Source organism: Lipotes vexillifer, unplaced genomic scaffold (assembly GCF_000442215.2).
Source record: "Lipotes vexillifer unplaced genomic scaffold, Lipotes_vexillifer_v1.1 scaffold987, whole genome shotgun sequence".
Lineage (NCBI taxonomy): Eukaryota > Metazoa > Chordata > Mammalia > Artiodactyla > Lipotidae > Lipotes > Lipotes vexillifer.
The window spans coordinates 1,333,270-1,351,130 of NW_006787426.1; positions in this window are offsets into that span (position 1 = coordinate 1,333,270).

The window sequence follows — 17,861 nt, forward strand, 5'->3', positions numbered from 1 at the left end:
ACAGGGTGTAAATCAGAGTCTCTGGAAGACACGATGTATGTATGCTCGTCAACTATCTCAAAAAAAACGACAGTTTGGGAGATGAGTGTCAAGAAGTGTTTTTAAGCCTGTTTGAATATAAAGTAAAACAACAGAACAGAGCTGCTTGTTCACAGGCAACAAAGGGAGTACATCCTGTTTGTTCTCAGTCCTGCGGCCGCAGGCTGCCTGGCTCTTCCAGACCCAGGCTGGGGGATGGTGCCAACAACTGGACGGCGGGGCCTGGCAGGCCGTGCCCTTCCATAGATGAAGGAAGAGAAAGGCGTTCTCTTCGGAGACCAAATAGAGGCCTAGGGAAAGGAGGGCCCGAGAGTCTGTCCTGCCCATGCAAGTCCAGGAAGAGGTCAGCCCTCCCCCACAAGCACACACAGCACTGAATGTGGAAACTGCTGTCTGCAGGGAACCATCAATCACTTCAGAGATTCCGACAGGCGACGGGCCTGAGGGCAGCAAGGCACCCTCGAGCTGCCGCCAAAGGGCTGCACTTGCCTGTCAGCTGCCCCCCCAAGAACCAGGGAGGCCCTCAGGGCAGCCCACCTCCACACAGATCCCCCAGGATCTCCCCCCAGAGAGCACTTTTGCCCTCCTCCAGTCTCGGCAGCGAACTGTTCACCAAAAGGTCTGAGCCCTCTGGCTCCTTCAGTGGAGAGGAGTTCCTGGATGGGGCTTTGCTTGGGGTCTCTGTACTTCCGGCCACATCCTTACTGTCCCTGCTCCGCCCCTGAAAAGCCACCAGCACCCAGTCTGCCTGGCCTCCTGGACCACCTCCCTGCTGCGCTTTGCGGCCATGTTCATCTCAGACCACACCTCACTTCTCAGTATTTATTGACTGACAGTGTCTGAGAAGATCCTAAAAGGACAGAGGCCATGGACAGGGCAGGCTTGGGCGCAGGGCCTCCTGGGGCCGACTTCCTTCCCTTGAGGAGCACTGATACAGGGCCGCACAGCCTCTGGGCATCTCCCCTTACCCCTGTGCCCTGACACCTCTGCTGAAGCCCTCCTTACACATTTCATTTGAAACAGCCCAAAGCGCAGATGGCAGATATCACTATCCCATTTAAGAAAAAAAGAAGGAGAGAGAGAAGTGGAGGGGAGAGTCAGATGGGAGAGAGGGAAGAGGAAAAAGATGAGGGAATATATATATGTGTGTTTCGAAGTTTAACTCTGGTGCAGGAAGGTAGGAAGCAGAAAACTAGACGTGTTGTAGCAAAACATCCTCCCAAATCACTGGGAAGATGTGTGAGGAGAGCCTGGAGAAGGGGTGCCTGGGCTCTGACCAGGATCCACGATGAGTTTCCCACATACAGTAGAGCCCTATAAAAAGTTTCCTCAACTACAGTAGTGACTTGACTCCAGGTGGGGCTCCCTGTAGAGAGATGCTCCAGAAGAGCTGGCTCCCAGCACAGACCCAGGTTGGCAGTGGCCCCTTCCCGTCCCTGCTCTTCAGGTGAAGGGGCACCTTCTCCCCGCCCCTGGTGTGTGCCTGGGCCGGACTGGGTGCTGGGACCCAGGACACCTTCCTGGGCAGGTGGAGCTGTGCAGAAGCCTGGATGCCTGCCCAGAGGGGCTGGGCAGCTCCTCCCTAGGGAGCAGGTGGCACTGCAGGCTGCCCGGGGCCACGCCAGCACCTTCGGGGGCCGCACCACATCCCATGGGAGACAGTGGCTGGGGTTGACTAGTTGATGTGCTGTTGAGTCCTGTAGCCTTTCGTTACATGTGTTCATTTCCATTTTGCAGCTTTCTTCTCCTCTCGTGGGGCAGTATCATTTTTTCCCTGTTTCCAATATTTGCATGGGCCCTCGAAAAGCTGGGAGACTCCAGGCTCTCTGCCTGCGTCCTGCTCAGATAGAAGCCTGGGTCCTGGAGCCAGGACGCACAGCAGCTGAAGGGTCCTCCGCCTGGCTCTGCTCTGTGTGTGTGTGTGTGTGTGTGTGTGTGTGTGTGTGTACACGTACAGGTAACCCAGCATCAGTCTACTTTCTATCCTCTGCAGGTGAGGACCACCAAGTCTAACAGAACCTGGATCACCCAGCGCAGTGACGGGTGCACACCAACCCACTCACTGAACACTGACGGGATACCTGCGAGTTTCCATGCCCTGTGCATGCCTTGGGGACCCAGCAAAGTGCACCAAGAGGAATACCTGATGAATGGATGAGTGACCCACAGGTGATCGTTACTGTAGCTGTGGCCTCAGGGCTGCTGTACGAAAGCAGGGCTTCCTCACTCCCCAGCAGGTATGCCCGAGCCCTAAATGCCATGCACGCGGCACCCTGCCCACCTCACCTCTGCCAGGTGCCAGGCCCTGAGGCTCAGGTGAGCTCTGGGGAGGGCCAGGTGGGCTCCTGCACCCTCCCCGCAGAAACAGCCATCCTCCAATTTGGACAGACCCAGCGATCTCAGCAGACAAGCCCTGGCTGTCGCCCACTCACTTGGGTGTCTTTCACCTGACTGACTACTGCAAAGTGAAAGCAAGCAAATAGGGGAGGGTGCATCTTGGTGTTCAAGATTATGAACAGAATGGAGTCATTGGTTAATATGAGCCAGGACAAAACTGTAAGGCAGAAATTCAAAATTCTATATATTTAATTTACTGTAAGGCATTTAAATCATCCCTTTAAACTTGGTATACTGGAATTCTTTTGCGCATTTAAGTGACACACTTAGAACCTCTTTCTAGAACTCAGATCAACATGTCATCTAGAGAAACATCAACCACGAACAGGACAGAATCTGATCTATTTGGTCAAAAGGCCACCTCCTGTCGCCACTGCAAACATCTCTCCTCCCCGTCAACTGCCTTCAGCCCCAACAGTCGTACTAAGAGGCTCTTCTGTCTCCGTAGTTCCAGAAAGGCAGCACAGCTCATCAAGGAGCTGGGCAGTCCCTTTCAGAGACCACCACCACGTAAACAGAACCCACCACCCAACGTGGGCGGGAGTGGCGCCCTCCTGCTTGGCCCCATTCGAACCGCAGCAGCCCTGAGCCCCCGCGGCTTGAGCATATTTCACTGCTGCGATCAGATTTCGATCTCCGCCAGTGTGCAACTAGGTGCCAGACTGGATTCACACACTGCGTCCTGACTGTCCCCCGTGAACAGATTACACAAGAACACTGGGGGCAGGGGCTGGCAAGTGATGAAAGGGGTCACAGTGGGAAAGGCAGACCCGGTGACGACGGCCGGAGTGAGGGGCACAGGGAAAAACTCGTGTGACACCGGGAAATGCTGTCTGCCTGGTGACTTCCAGCAAACACCTGAAAATAATCACATGATTTACAAAGAAACACCTCTTCTGGATAAATGTTGTGTCCAATATTTATCTCATTCAAGTTAATAACAGACATAAAGTCACTGATTCAGGTGCTTTTTTGAGCCACGGGGACTCCAGGGATCACAATCAGTTTCCCTGCCCAGGTGGAGAAAACCCAGGCCCAAGGTGGTAATGAACCAAGATCACTGCCCAGAGTAGCAGACAGAGCCTCTGAGTCTGATTCTAAGCCACTCGTCTGACAGGAGCAATGCACAAATCTATTGTCATCCACGATAAAAACAAGTTTCAGTGCTGGGCCTCCAAAACAAATATCGTTAAGGGTCCTTCCCCTTGCAAACATCACACCCAAAGTTCCCAAGTAACACCATGATACCGTGTCACACTGCAACAACTCCCAGGCCTCCTTACCTCTATGATGTGGGCACTTGAACACACGGCAGCAGCGAAACAAAGCCCATCACTTGTTTCCAAAGGGAAAAGAACTGGACCGTGTATCTTTCCTCAAATACAGCCCCTGCTGTTATTCAAATGTTAACATTCACACACAATAAAACCCTGTGACACACGCTCACACACATGCGTGCTCACACACATGCATGCGCACACACACACCCCAGGAGTTAGGAGGGGAACAGGGAGGAACTAACTGGTAAAGGAAACAGACATCTGGCTGTAAGATGAACAAGGTCTGAGGACCTACCGTACAACACGGTGACTACAGGTGGCAACACTGTTGTACAAATGATATTTTTGCTAAGAGTAGAACTTAAATATTCTCACCAAAAAAAAAAAAAAAAAAAAAAAAAAAAAAAAAAAAAAAAAAAAAAAAAAAAAAAAAAAAAAAGGGACAAAAGCGGTAAATACGTGAGGTGATAGATGTGATATTTTACTAGGTGGCGGGAATCTTTTCACAATGTGTACATATATCAAATCACCACAATGTACACGTTAAACATCTTACAATTTTGTCAACTATACCTCAATAAAGCTGATGTTTTAAAACATTTAAAGCAAGCTGCAAAGTACAACCATGACTTTTGACTGTTCTGATTGTGTTTCTTCAACTCCCAGCCCTGGCTGACTGGTAACCGCAGACCCCAGACCCCAGCTCCCTGGTGGCTCCGCTCATCCCCCCAGCCCATGAGCTAATCGTCTGCCTGAGTCTCCCTGGATCAGGCCTCTCCCCTCGGAGGCTGGATCACCCTCCAGTGACACTCCACTCCATGGCCTCCGCCCTGAAATAACCACACTCCCCTCCCTCACTCCCCAGCAATGAGACCCCCGAATGGGGGCGGGCTGGTGGGGGGAACCCCTCCTAGCTGGTGCAGCTCTGACTATATATCTATTCAACTCCTGATGTGCTTTCACACCCATTCCTTCAAACTCTTTTTTTTTCTTTTTTTACATAATCATATCACAGCAGTAAGACTCTTTTCAAAACCTGTTGAAAAGCCAGACCCCTCCCCGCTTTACCTTCCCTGTAGTGTCTCAGATGGCAACTTCGAGTTCACCTGAAGGCCACCTGCTCTGTGGACAAGGCAGGGTCCTTCCAGGGGCTCCCCCTCTGTTCTCCGTCTATAAGGTTCCCTTGCCTATGAGGTGGGGCTCAGAGCTAGGTGCTCTCTCAGGACCTGCATGGGTATAACTGCCTTGTCTCACAGCCTCACTCTCCTACTCAAAACCCTTCAATGACTTCCTTCAGAATAGAGAATAAAAACTACTTGGCCCAACATCCTGGCTTTCTGTAATCTGGCCCCAATCTACCCTTCTAGTAATGCTCCTTAAAATCAGCCCTGACCTCCAAGCAAGCTGGCTTTTTGTGACCATTCCCCCACCTGCCAGGCTGCTCAGGAAAGAGAGTTCTCCAAGGCCCCCACCCACGATAGGTCTGCCTTGGGCACCCACGCACCAGTGCTGTCCCACACTTGGCACTGGAGAAATTGCCCCAAACCTCTATGGATCTTCTCAAGGGCACCAGTTTACCACTAGATGGAGACTGCATCCTGTACCCCTGCACCCCCCCATACTCTGCATCCTGTGCCCATCACATGCTCAACACTCACAAAAATACTCTGCACGAAATACACCCCCCAAAAGGATGTGTTGCTACTACTTAGGGTACCATTTTCTATGAGTAACCACCCCAAACACATTTTCTCTAGAGCACTCTCCAGCCCCCTGTCCTGTTCTGAAAATTAATCAGTCCTGGCACCTGGTTTTTCTGGGAGAAGCTACCTGCACTGTCCATCAGTCCCTGTTACTCCAGGTTAAATGTCCTGACACGAGAATGAATGCAGAGCCACAAGGGTATGAGGCGGCAGCAGCCATGGTTCCTGTGGCCTTGTGGGGTTGCAGGTGCCCTGGGACATCTTTAAAACCCTCTCCATTTTTTAAGGTCAGACTGGCCTTTAAGAACTTGGATTCATGGAAGTCCCCTCCGCAAGAAGCAGACGACACTCGGAATTTCTATCTTCCAAGCACACATAAGAGGAAGGGGCTGCATTTTCTTAGTTGTCCTTCTGTGGAAAGTATATCAAGTCACAGACATAGACCTGAATCAAGTCGCAGAAGGTATATCACTGTCCTTGCCTGGCTCAGTTGCCCGCACCTCCCAAGACAGGGAGAGCAGCCTGCTTCCAACCCTGATGTCTGGAGACGCTGCCGGTCTGAGCAAATTCCCAGGAACAATACCTGGGTTCCCCCAGGGATCTAAGGAGAAAAGGGTCAGAGGTTAGCTCAAGTTCCTTTTTCTCTCATTTTTTAGAATAAGTGAATAAAGGAAGCCCAGAAGCCCCAGTGAAGATGAAGGGATAAAGATAAGGAGGCAACACGCCCAGGCATCCCTTCGGAAACAGGTTCTGCCAATGTGAGGGTGGGGCCTCTTCCCAAAGAGGGGAACCACACCTCACTGTTCCAGCCAAGTCCCCCCAGGAAATCTCGGGGGCCCCTGACACGGGCAGACAACGTCCTGCTCCTCTGATGACGTGAACAGAGCCAAGAGGTGTTGTGGTTCACTCTCCAGACCCCCAGGCTGTCGTCAGCTGGCATCACACCCTGCATGGCACCCAGATGCCACGATGAGCGCTCCTTGCAGCTTGTCCAAAACGGGGAGAATTTATGTCCTACATGTAGCTGACAGGATGGCAGGCAAGAGATTCAGGGAAGGGCAAAGCATCTCTGAGAGATGGCTATGCCTTCGGGACGACCCAGAAGACACTTCTAAGAGCCACTCTGGGAGGTCGGCTCACTTGCTGCCTGTGGCTCCAGATCCTGAACACAAGAGCTCATTCCTTCTTTTCCAGGGATCGTGTGCTTCATGATTAGTTTTCACCTTTGATTTCCTTTTTCTTTCCAGGCAGGACGAAGCAAAGACCACCTAGCTTTCCCGCTGCTGTTAGCTCTTGGGACATGACAAGAATGGATGAAGGAGTGAAAAAATGATTATTGCTAAACTTAGGTTGCTGGGAGTTTTTTCCAAACCAAAAGCCTACGCTGGCGTCTGCTCTGAGACGTAACTAAAAGAGCTCCAAGCCAGGTGGCTGATTCCGTGGTTGGGCCTGCGGGGCGGGGCGGGGCGGGGGGGGGGTACCTTCTGCAGGACAGGACACATGCTGTGATGACTGAATCTCAGTTCTATTTCTGCAATTCCTCAAAGAGGGTCCCTTCCAAGTTTTACTGCAGACCCTTTGGGGTAATTTTTCTGAGGCAAATACATGACTAAGGACATGGAGTCCAACAACAAGGCCCCTCCCAGCTGAGCTGCATCTGCTCTGCCTGTCAGTGCCCCTCCCCCCATAACTTCATCCTGAGAACACAGACCCACCCCACCCCCACCCCATTCAGACTGTGAGTTATCGTGGGTAGAAAGTCACTACTTATGTCACATAAACCCCACTCCTAGCACTGGGGAAACACTAAGCAAAGCGACCATCGGAAGGTGCCATGTCCCAGGGTGCAGCCGAGTGGGTGCTCATGAGGGCTCCACCTCCCTGCCTCCAGCACCATTAGCAGAGTGGCCGGTCAAAAGAGCCAGCTCTGTAACGTTCTCAGAGATTCATCAGAAATGAAAGCATGCCAGGTGAGTCTCTAAAACCCTCCCTAATTAAGAGGCTAAACCCTGGAAATGAACAGTCAGGACACACAGTGTCAACCGGAGCAGCACCAGGCTCAGCAACACACACGACCGATCTGGTCCCTCGTCTGCATCCCACCGTTCAGGGGAGGGCGTGTCTGGGTGAGATCACTCAGCATCCTGCAGCGGCGGAGCGCAGTCTAAATCAACAGCACCATCCACTTACACTCTCCCTTCACGCTCTCCCTAATGCCTGATATTAGTTGAGTTTGTACGAAAACTGATCCGAAAGAGAGGGCCTCTTCTCTCCCCCGACACTGCATCCCCCTCCCCCAGGAAGCAGGCTCGCATTGATTTCTGTCTGATTACACGAGGGCCTGCCCTGACTTTCCCGTTACTTAAGCCGGCGTCTCAGTGCGTGTCCTCAGAGACCGGGCTCTGCTCAGGCAGGGCCGTCTAGACAGTATTCATGACCCATCTGTCTGGCAGGCCTGCGGACGGCAAACTCTATTAGAACTGAAGCCGCGCCTCCCGCCCGCTCTCCCTTTGCAAAGCAGGAATCTGACACTGAAAATTACTATCATTGTTGCAGTTCTCAAAATAGCACTGCCAGACTTTCATTAACATCCACGCTAGACTACTAAATATTTAAAGAAGTGGATAAATTTCATCTGAAGTGGGACAGCCCCGTACACATGAAAGCAGTAACAGAATCAAAATGTAAATCTAAGAGGTAGTTTTTATCCAGTAAATTTAGTGTCACAGCAGGAGGAAAGGAAGCCTAGGGTTTACTGAAACTCCCTCCCATTTGTTCTCTGCCTTTGTTTATTTGAAAAGGCAGAGTTGCCTTCCAAGTTCTTACAAGATTTTAATTGACAGAAAACCGTCTTGGAGAAACAGAGGCACAAACCAAAGGGGCGGGCGGGGAGGGGCCCTTCTGGCATGAAGGAGGAGGGTGAGCCTGCCCCTCTGTGGGCAGCGGGGTAGCTGCTGCACCCTGACCTTGTTTAAATGCCATCCTGGGTCATTTACACACAAGCCAGTAATTGTTTTGCCATGGATTCCTTTTTTAAGTTGAAAAAGGGGTGGGCAGCCCTGTCAAAAGAACACACACTGCTGTGCAGAACAACTTGGTTCAAGGCGAGCGGCCTCTACTACTGGCCATGACCAAGGCAGGAGCCACCCCACCAACATCCCTGCCCTGGGGCAACACAACGCACTGGGAGACCATCCCACCCTCCCTGTGGAGGCCACATCAGAGTGTGATCCACTGAGGGCATCTGGAGGGGCCACAGAGCTCACAAGACCCGGCGGTGCATCAGGGGTACAGGGCTAACAGCCCATGTCTGACCAAGGGGGGGCTCTGTGCTCACAGCAGGTGAAGGGGAGTAAGCAGTGGCAGAAATGGAGGCACCCTGTTCACTGGATCCCACCAGCTCCCGTGTTCACATTTCCACCCTCCTGATCAGAAAGGAAAACAGAAAGGGGAACTGACTTCCTGCAGGTCATATATATATAGGACACAGCTGGGTGGAACTGAAGAAGGGATTAATTACACTATCAATATGTAGAGGAAACCTGAAGGAACTCAACAAAACCAATGATCCCTGATACAGTAGGGATCCTGGGTTAATATTTTGGAATCTACTTGAAAATTCAGGATGAAACGAAGATTACGATCGTCTATATATCAATTAAAAACTGCCATATAAACAATTGCTCTTAGAGCCCTCACTTCTATGGGCCTTCATAATAATACATTGTTTGTTTGATCTCCACCCTACAAACCTTTAAAAACTGATGCGTAAATCCTTATCCTACTAAAAAAAATCATGAAAAAACAAAAAACAAACACCTAGAAGCAAAAACAAACAAACAAAAACCACAGCCTGAATTTAGTTCCTCGCTTCAACATGTTCTAGCTGGGTGACCCTGAATAAATTACTTAACCTCTCTGAGCACTGTTCCCTAGGCAACCTTTCTAGATTTCTAGGTCTTGAGATAAATTACAAGATGCAAGTAAACAGCCAGCACTCAGCAAATGGCAGCTCTCTGCCCACCTCATCCCCATCCTAAGAAGCCACAGGCCTTCAGATAAACTCCTTGCACTGCTCATGATCAGAGAAGTACAGCCATGTTGCTGCTTTGCTTTTGGTAAGTGGTGATGAGATGAGTGGGAAGCAGCAGCGGGTGAAGCCCCGGCCGGTGCGTCCTTGGCGCCCCGCTGTCAACATTTAAGATGGGGAGGGAGTGGAAGGCTGGCCCAGCACAGCGCCCTCCGCAGCAGCATTCGGGCTACTCTTCCACGGGGCCTTTGCTGAGAAACACGAACTACTTCGAAAGCCAAGATTGAGGGCAACAGCAAGAGTTTAATGTGGACTGTCTGTCAGAAAGTAGTACTGTGTCAACGTTACATTTTCTGGGCTTTGGTAACTACACTATGGTTATGGAAGAGAATGTCTTTTTCTTAGGAAATACACATTTAAGTATTTTTGGGTGAAGAGACATGGTGCCTGCAACTTACTACGTGCAAGGCATTATTCTAACTGCTTTACCTAAACTATTTTACTAAATCCTTAGAACCATCCTTTGAGGGAGATACCAATACTATTATTGTCTTCGTTTCACAAAGGAGAAAAATCAAGGTATAAGGAGGTTAAGCAACTTGCCTAAAGCCACAATCAGTGAGTGGGGACTGCAGACTGTAACTCAGGGCCCATCTTGGATTTTCTAGTTGGAACAAACTGCAGGCCCAGCACCGTTTGCAGGGCTGTTTACAGCACAGCCAGCAGCAGTACAAAGCCGGTCCCAGGGACACACTGGCAGGAAGCGGGACCTGTGCTGGTAGACTGACCAGGTCACTGATGCGACAGGCAGCACACCCACACGTGCCAGCGCACGCGCACCTAATCTAGTCAAGTCTCCTCTGGGCCCTGCACAAACCAGCCCTTCCTGTGCCCCAGGAGGGCTTGTCTCCCAGGGGCTCTGCACTGGGAAACCGAGACCCCAGTAGAGCACAGGGCATCCTGCCACACTGCTGGCCACAGAATGAACCCCAACTAGAGTAGGGACATACTCCAGTGAGTTTGGGTGTTGGCAGTAACCAATATACACCGTAATGACAGACAATTTGGGGAACAGACCTTATGTCCCCTCTCTCTGTGTCCTATCACGCAGGCTGCCAGGGCTGAATAAGTATTCTCACCCTCCAGGTCTACTTGCAGGGCACTAGGCCACGCAAAACACAAGTTTTTTTTCATCTGATCCGACTTGAGTTTTCAGAAATAATCACATTCAATAATCTGCAAAAATACTGATTCACTATGCTGTACACCTGAAACTAACACAATATTGTAAACCAACTATACTTGCATAAAAAATTTTTCTTTAATTTTTAAAAAGCTTATCAAGTAGGAACAGAGCCCTATAGCTAATATAGAAATTAAATTTGCAGTTAAAAGCATTTGTACAAAGAAAACCTTAAGCCCAGATGGCTTCAATGGTGTATTTTATAAAATATTTGAAGAAATAATAGCAATTCTACATAATCTCTAACCTATTGATGCATATAACACAGAGGAAAATCAAAATAATTATGCTGGATGAAAGAAGCCAAATGATTCCAGTTATATAAACTCTAGAAAATACAAGCCAATCTATAAAGACACCGATCCATCAGTGGTCGCCTGGGGTGCAGACAGGGAGGTAAGACAGGAAGGGACCACAGGAGAGTGACAAACATGTTGGGCAGATGGACACATCATGGTTAATTTGTGATGGTTTCATGGGTATATTCCTATGTAAAACTTACCAAATTGTAATTGCTAAATATGTGCACTTTCCTGTGTGTCAATTATACCACAAAAGCTGTTTAAAGATAGATATATAGCCAACTGAAAAAAACATAAAGTAAAAAAAAAAAAAAAAATCACATTCATCCATTCACTCAGCACGTATTTACAGGGCCACTCACTGTATATTGTATACACCACACACTGTATACTATATATGCCATGCAACGTATACTATATATGCCACGCACTATGGGAGGCATTAAGGCTACAGCTGAAACCCTTGTAGTCACTGTTCAACTAAGGGCCATGCTGACAGCTTGCTGGGAAGTAACAGAGGAAGGAAAAATGGTTTTCAATTCAATTCAACAGATCCTTTTCAAGTGCCGACATGTACACTCCATGCTTCGTTAGGAGTGTCAGGGCTTCCAAAGATGTGAGCATAGCCCCTGTCTTCAGAGAGCTTAACACTTGAAATCATTCTTGTCCACATGTGATGATGAAGCAGAACAGTCAACACCTTAAGAGGGACACAAGATGTTGTAGGGTTCCAAGCAGGAGAAATTATTTCTGGTAAGGGATAGTGACCAATCAGGAAAGTGACCAACCTGATGTAACTGGCAAAACACTAAGATAGAAAATACCAAAAGAACTGTCTGGTCTGGGGGTGGAGGAAGAAATAACTGGTTCAGCTTTGAATGCTCAGGAGTTGGAGAGGTTTGGGAGAAGCCTTACGAGCAGAGTTGGATACTTCGTCTGAGCTGGAGATAAGAATACGGGCATGGCTTTGATGCCAAGTGGTGTCTAGAATTCCACAGACAAGGGCAAGGACCAGGCTGGAACCTGGTGGACAGAGGAGCCGCCACAGAGAAGGAGCAGCTGGAGGTGTCCAGGGAGACCTGGACCCTAAGGGAACGGAGAATCTCAAAGAGGGGATGATCAACCTTACCGACTATGGAGAAAAGGCCAGAAAGAGAAGAAATGGGAAGAAAAAAAAAATCCATGGGATCTGGCTGGGGAGTAAGAAGGGGCTGGGGAGGGCGGGTGAGGGCGAGCTGAGCTGCTCCGGGAGGGAAAGAGCAGCTGGAGGTGTCCAGGGAGACCTGGACCCTAAGGGAACGGAGAATCTCAAAGAGGGGATGATCAACCTTACCGACTATGGAGAAAAGGCCAGAAAGAGAAGAAATGGGAAGAAAAAAAAAATCCATGGGATCTGGCTGGGGAGTAAGAAGGGGCTGGGGATGGCGGGGGAGGGCGAGCTGAGCTGCTCCGGGAGTGAAAGAGACAGGGCAGGCCCGGCCAGGGCAAGCGCAGGGGAGGGCAGGGGAGGGCTCCACCCCGGAAAGGCAAGGACCTGAGGGCTGCTCCGGCCCTCCCTAACAGAGGCCACGCTGCCCTTGGGTCTGCGAGGCTGATGCAGCAGCGGGCAGTGGGCTCAGAGGCAAAGGGCGGTCATAAGGCACTTGGGGAAGTCAGAGGGAGGAAGGTGAAGGTGAGGGGCCTGGAGGAGAAGGAAGGATCAGCCAGGGGAGGTGACAGAGCGGCTGGTGAGACCCCTGGTGCTGGGGAACAGGACTCTGCACTCCTGGAGTCTCACTTCCTTGAAGTTAAACAGGCCACTGAGAATCACAGAATCCTAGATAAAATTGTAACAGGGAGGAGCCAATCCTGACTCCATCTTGGATCTGTTTCTTTTACTTTAACCTTTGCTGCCTGCTGCTTTTGTTCACTAAAAGGATACTGTCTAGCAGACCTACTAGAGAATGGACTTGAGGACATAGGAAGCGGGAAGGGTAAGCTGGGACAAAGCGAGAGAGTGGCATGGACACATATACACTACCAAACGTAAAATAGATAGCTAGTGGGAAGCAGCCGCATAGCACAGGGAGATCAGCTCGGTGCTTTGTGACCACCTAGAGGGGTGGGATAGGGAGGGTGGGAGGGAGGGAGACGCAAGAGGGAAGAGATATGGGGGGATATTATGTATAGCTGATTCACTTTGTTATAAAGCAGAAACTAACACACCATTGTAAAGCAATTATACTCCAATAAAGATGTTAAAAAAAAAAAAAAAGGATACTGTCTATACACAGTGGCCTGCCTCAGGGAACCCTGCCCCTCTACCTGAATGTTAAACCAAAGTGCCTTTGTTCAGGGAAGCATTCGGACCCTGTCCACCTGTGGATGGCTGCAAGAAAGAAGAAATTAACACATACCCTCCCCAAGGCTGGCCATTCCAGGAGATATTTGCAAAACTTACGGCCTTTTTACTTTACTTCCTCATCTCCTCCCCCTCTCTGTTCTATGAAAGAAACAGGCATCCAAACCCCAATAAGATGGTTTTTCAGACACACTAGTCTGTCATCTTTTCTGTCTGCCGGCTGTCCAAATAAAGTATTCCTTGCCTCAACACCTCGTCTCCCAATTTACTGGCCTGTCATGCGGTGAGCAGAGCGAGCTCGGACTCGGTGACAAAACCTGGGAGCTGGTCACACCCAAGTGCAGCAGAGGTTGTTCCTAAAAAGGTTCCATGTACACAACTAGACATTTTAATTCATCCGTTCAGAATGACACTGATCACCTCTGAAGCGCTAGAGGTAACCTTCTCATTAAGAAAACTGATGCAATATGAGATCTACTTCCTGGTAATCCCATAGTAAATGGGAGTTTCTCTTTATAGAAGTATCCCCACTAGTAAATGGAGAAAAAAGGGCAGAATTAGGTCATGACTGCTTTGCAACCCCCCAATGACTGACGATAATCACATAACAGGATGAGCCCCCTGATGTGAACAGCAGGACCTCAGAGTGGCTTCACTCACACCTTAGCCTCCCCAAACTTGGAGACCCGACCATTGACAGACAGGAAGCCTGAGAGGTGGTGAGCACATGTCCCGGGGAAGCGGGGCACAATATGGAGCGTGAGACACTGCCACCAGACAGTCCAGACCTTCCACCCAGATCACGGCAGTGGCGGGCGTGTGTGTGTGTGCGCGTGTGTGTGTGGCCCAGATAGGAAACACTCCTCAGGGGACAGCACAGCATCCTGGAACAATGCTTAGGGCCCCTTTGGATCCTGCTTCAAACAAACCGTAAACAGAACAAAACAATTTATAAGACAGCTGGAGGAATATGAATGTTATTAGAGAATTATCATTAATGAAATAAACAGAAAAAATAAAGGTCCGGTCTCTATGAAGCCTGGTTGTGAATAGGTTTCTACATGGTTACGAACATGGTCCCAAATACACAGTGCTGATGTTCAGTAACTCGCTGTGCGGATGTCTCTGTAAACTGCACGCAACTCAAGATGTCATGCTGACACCCTGAACGCACAGTGCTGTGTGTCGACTCTATCTCGACAAAGCTGAGTGAGTGGGTGAAGGAATAAAGTCCTGGGGAGGTGGGGAGCAGACAGCCAGACATGGGGCACAGGGGAGCACAGCTCGGTGACAAGGAGAGTGCCAGTCCCTTTAGAAAAAACTGACGAAGGTGGGAAGAGCTGGAGAGCTGGTTTGGGAAGAAAGACACTCAGCTCAGATTTTAATGTGCTGAATTTATCTTATTTGGTAGTTATTACCCTAAACAGCCCTGGGCAAAAAAACAGTTGCCTTCTGAAAAGTCCTGAAGTTAAAATCCTGGCTGAATCGGGGAACTTTATTAGCATCAGCTCATCTGACTTTGAGATTAGGTTTACTAGGCCACCAATGAAGAAAGAAGCAAAGAGCCACCAGTAACGGTGAGAGTGCCACCCTCTCCTCCCACCCCACCCATGTCGGACCCCCTCATTCATTGGAGGTGAAGCTGTCGCAGGGACCCCTCTGTGCTCCCCAGCTCCAGGGCATGACTCCTGAGCAGTGACTGAGGAAGGCCTGCTCTTGCCAATGCCTTCAAAGCACATGCTTCCTCCAAGGCTGCTCAGTGCCTGCTTCTCAGAAGCCAGAGAAACTGCTCCAGCCACTAAGATGTGGCACAGGGGCTTCAAAGAGTAGTGGGTTTGCGGAGCCAAAGCCCCGTGAGGAGGGCCAGCATCACAGGTGACAGGCAGGCTGTGCAGCTGGGGACCCGAGGTCCATCCCTTCAGTGACAAGGGCAGGAGGTGTGGCGTGACTGGCTCGCTCTCAGCCTCCAGCCACCCGCCAAGGCCTCGCTCACCCACACTCTACCATCCTTGGCCCTGACACCCAGCATGCCACCGTGACCACGTCCCAGCAGAACGGTCCTCTGTGGACTCCTGGACCACGAATTGCTGGGACCACTCGGCTTGGTAGCCTGTGTTCATGTTGAGTCGTCTTTGTACAAGTGTCTTTCGGTTCCCCCAAAGACACTCCTCACTGAGGTGGCTTCTCTTGTTGCACAGCATGGGCTCTGGGTGCGCGGGCTTCAGCAGTTGTGGCTCGCGGGCTCTAGAGCACAGGCTCAGCAGTTGTGGCGCACGGGCTTAGTTGCTCCGCGGCATGGGGGATCTTCCTGGACCAGGGCTCGAACCCATGTCCCCTGCATTGATGTTCAGTGACTCGCTGTGCGGATGTCTCTGTACACTGTACGTGACATCAGGGAAGTCCCTCAGAAGTACAATGTTTCGATGGAGGAAGAGAAAAGACATGGGAAAAGCTGGCCACAGCATTTCCCTCTTCTGTAAAAAGATGAACCAGCAAGACGCTTTCCCCGTGAAACACTCGGCACAGCCCCGTCCCCACATCTGTGCAGGGCCTCGAGGCCCACTGAACCAGGGCCTCACCTCAGGCCACAGATCAGCAAGGCAGAGAAGCAGTGAGACCACTCAGGAAGGAAAAGTTTCTTACAGCTACTATAAGGGCTTCTATTATCATTAGCACTGCTGTCTTCACAAATGACAGTGACATTTTCTTTCTAACCTTAATTCATTCTAAATTTTAGCAAATATGAAATGCGAGAGAGAGGACCAAGACACCCGAGCCAGGGCGCATGCCCACAGCCAACAACACAGGCAGAAAACTGATTCCACTCTGCTTGAACCTAAGTGTGATCAAAGAGCAGAACACTGAGTGTTTCCCTTACTTGGGTACAAAGCAGATCAAGTAAATGACTCTTGTTCTTAGACAGGAATAAGGAGAAAGCACTCTTTGTTTTCTTAGAATGCATCAGTCTATAGACAAGAAGTCCTGTAATATTCCAAGTTCCCAAGGCAGGGAGGAAGTGGTGCTCCCAACAGAGGTATGCCTGCTGCAGCCGCAGGCTGGGGGGCCCTGCAGACCCCCTCCCAAGTGGAGAGCATCCAAGCCCTGCCGGGCAGCTGAGGGGGGAGTAGAACAGCCTTTGCTCTGTGCTCTTGCCTGGCAGACCAAGGGAAGGAGAGTACAGTCATTCGGTACCGATCACCCTCCAGCAGCACAGAGGACAGAGCAGCCACAGCAAACCCATATGTGATGAGAGGCCCCTGAGCCAGCAGGGGAGCGAGGACTGTGGGCCAGGCCCAGCAAACCCCCTTCAGCTGGTGGCTCCCCAGCAGGCCTTCTGCAGGGGCAGAGGAGGTGGGAAATGCCCAGAACCTCTGAGGATGAACTCGCCTGTGGATGCCTGGAACCCATGCTCCACCTGAAGGAGGCTCTGCCGTGCAGACAGATGGCAGCAGTCACGGCGGTCCCCTCCCCAAGACGTCCCACACGGCAAGCAGGGACGAAGACAGCAATGAGATGATGATGCAGACCGCACTCTTCATGTGTGTTATTTCATGTAAATCCTCATAGCAACCTTATATGGCAGAAATTATTCTCATTTTGCAGACAGAGAAACTAAGCCTTAAAGGGGTTCAGCTGCTTCCTTAAGCTAGAACTAGAACCCAGGTTAACCTGAAGCCACAGCCCTCATCCTGCCCTCTGTCATTGTGTCTCCTGACTTTCCAATCTTCTTAAAAGACAGCATATTGTAAACAGCCTCCCATTTTGGTTACAAGGGCACAAGCCTAGTTACATCTGAACACTAGGGACCAATAGTCTGCCAACAGGATCTTAAGATTCCTCTATTAGGATACAAACTACTATATATATAAAAAAATAAACAACAAGGTCCTACTGCACAGCACAGGGAACTATATTCAATATCCTGTGAGAAACCATAATGGAAAAGAATATATATATGTACAACTGAATCACTTTACTGTACAGCAGAAATTAACACAACATTGTAAATCAACTATACAAATTCTCGGAGCTCCCTGGGCAACGCTGAGCCATTTACAGATGTAACTGCTTCACCTGGCTTCTAACCAAAATTAAAGTGTTCACATTTTAAAAAATGAATGGAAAAGATATCTGGAAATCCGCTTTATAAACCAGGAAATACTGATGAGAAAGGGGAAGAGGCTGGGAGGAAGGGACACCGCAGGACTGCAGCAGTGGCAGGACCTACGTGAAGGGGAAACACCTCCGGGAAGTGCCCCTGGGCAGAGGCCAGAGGTGCGTCCTGCCTGCTTTTCACAGGAGCTCCAACCAGGCGAGACCCCACGCAGGGTCCTGATGTCCTACCCACTACCTGTTGTGTAAGTGTGTACGTTACTCAAGTCTAGAGAACACAAGTGAGATGTTGCCTCCACTCTGCTCTTCTCCTTCTAAGACCCCGGCTTGAGGCTGACTGGCCTGTGTCAAGTGCTCGGTACCAACCAGACTCTAAGTGCTTCCCGTGGACCATCCCACTTAATCCTCACGCC